We start from the raw sequence: 2,611 nt of genomic DNA, 5'->3' as shown, positions 1-2,611 counted from the left end.
GTTCAGGATGGGGAACACATGTATACCTGTGGTGGATTTATTTTGATATTTGGCAAAACTAATACAATTATGTAAAGTTTAAAAATAAAATAAAATTAAAAAAAAAAAAGAGGAGAGTGAAAAAGCTGGCTTAAAACTCAACATTCAAAAAACTAAGAATATGGCATCTGGTCCCATCACTTCATGGCATATAGATGGGGAAACAATAGAAACAGCGACAGACTTTTTTGTGTAATTTTCTTGGGCTCTGCAAAATCACTGCAGATGGTGACTGCAAGCCATGAAATTAAAAGATGTTTGCTCCTTGGAAGAAAAGCTGTGACAAACCTAGACAGCATATTAAAAAGCAGATACAATACTTTGTTCACAAAGGTCTGTCTAGTCAAAGCTGTGGTTTTTCCAGTAGTCATGTATGGATGTGAGTTGGACCATAAAGAAAGCCAAGTGCCAAAGAATTGATGCTTTTGAACTGTGGTGTTGGAGAAGACTCTTGAGAGTCCCTTGGACTGCAAGGAGATGCAACCAGTCAATCCTAAAGAAAACCAGTCCTGTATATTCATTGGAAGGACAGATGGCTGAAGCTGAGGCTCCAATATTTTGGCCACATGATGAGAAGTACTGACTCATTGGAAAACACCCCGATGCTGGGCAAAACTGAAGCCAGGATGAGAAGGGGAATGACAGAGGACAAGATGGTTAAATGGCATCACTGACTCAATGGACATGAGTTTAAGCAAGCCTTGGGAAATGAAGGACGGGGAAGTCTGGCATGCTGCATCCATGGGGTCTCAAAGAGTTGGACATGACTGAGCGACTAAACAACAGCAGCAATAGTTAATCAACTAAGATATTAAATAAACTGCCATATCTCCGTAGTCTCCTACCATCTGTGGCATTCCCTGTCTTCTTTCATCTTTCATGATTTTGATACCTTCAAAGAGCACTGGCCAGTGATTTTGTAAAAGTTCCCCAAATTTGGCTTTGGGTTATGTATTCTCATGATTCAAAGTTTGTATATTCAGCTAAAATACCACTGTGATGATATTGTGCCTTTCTCAGGGCATCATACTGAGCATACATAACACTGATATATTTTATTACTATTTATATTAACTTTGATCACCTAGTTCATGTGTCATATGCCAAATAGCCATTGTAACTAGCCCCCTTCCTCACTTTTGTAACAAATAGCCACAGCCTTCTGGAAACCTCCTAGAAATCCAGTGCCAAGGGAAGATATACATTCTTAACCTTAATAATTTCTACAGTATTCTATTCCTATAGTATTTCTATTTTTGACTACTGGTCAAAAATTTGTGTCTCCATTTCCCTTTCAATTATTTAAGGATTAAAAATATATTTTTGTTCGCAATGTTGAGTCAATATTTGAATGCTGTATTAAATGGAATTATCATTAAAATGTATCTAAGTTTTTTGAGGGAGAAGGCAATGGCACCCCACTCCAGTACTCTTGCCTGGAAAATCCCGTGGACGGAGGAGCCTGGTAGGCTGCAGTCCATGGGGTTGCTAAGAGTTGGACACGACTGAGCGACTTCACTTTCACTTTTCACTTTCATGCATTGGAAGAGGAAATGGCAACCTGCTCCAGTGTTCTTGCCTGGAGAATCCCAGGGACGGCGGGGCCTGGTGGGCTGCCGTCTATGGGGTCGCAAAGAGTTAGTTAAAGTTAGTAGAGCTCTTTTCTTGCAGAAACATCCAAAGAGTATGCATACCTTCAAATAGAATATATTTGATTGTGGGAGAGGAAGCATTTGCCCAGTAAAAAATAAACAATGTAAGACTGCAATGACATAGAGTTTTTACCATGCTGGAGTTTAGCACATTTTTAATTAATCAATATAGCTTAACCAAGACCATGGCATTTAGCTGGGCCTTGAAAAGTCAAGAGGATTTATATAGATGGAGAAGAGAAAGATAGTATGCTTAGAAATAGAGAGCAGGAGACTAACAGTAATTGGACAAGAGGAAGATATGTGAACTATATTTAGGGGAAAGGAGTAGATTCATCAGCTTGGATTAGAGATTTGGGCATTTGTATCAAGGTTGAGGGCAACTATGAAAGTCCCTGAATGCCAGGATAAGTTCACTTAGTCATTCAGTAAGCACTTAGTCACCTACTATGTACCAGGAGCTCTTCTAGACACTAAATTACATCAGCAAAAAAAATGCTTGAAAATTCTTCCCCTCATGGAGATTATGTTTTATTATTTAAATTTAATCTATGGATAATAGAAAACAAATTAAATAATTTTAAACATAAATGATTATGTTTTAAATTCCCATTTTAAGAAGACTGATCAACATCAGATGCTAAGATTGGAAAGAGAGGAAGTTTGGAGGATAAATTTGGTTTAAGTGTTGAAATAAGCATATCATGAACTATGGTAGGAACAACAGAAAAGCTAAATAAGAGAATCATTATTAAAAGAAATCAAGAAGATCTAAAAACCTCTTAGATTGGGAAGGGAGGAGATATAGATGAAATTTCAAGTCTTAAAGATTAAGAAATTATGCCACTGTCCAATGGCAAAAGGAAGACAACTAACTCAATCTGTGACACACTATACTGAGATCTTGGTAGGACCCTGTT

This window comes from Bos taurus, chromosome 3 (genome assembly GCF_002263795.3).
Source record: "Bos taurus isolate L1 Dominette 01449 registration number 42190680 breed Hereford chromosome 3, ARS-UCD2.0, whole genome shotgun sequence".
Lineage (NCBI taxonomy): Eukaryota > Metazoa > Chordata > Mammalia > Artiodactyla > Bovidae > Bos > Bos taurus.
This window is presented reverse-complemented; position numbering follows the sequence as displayed.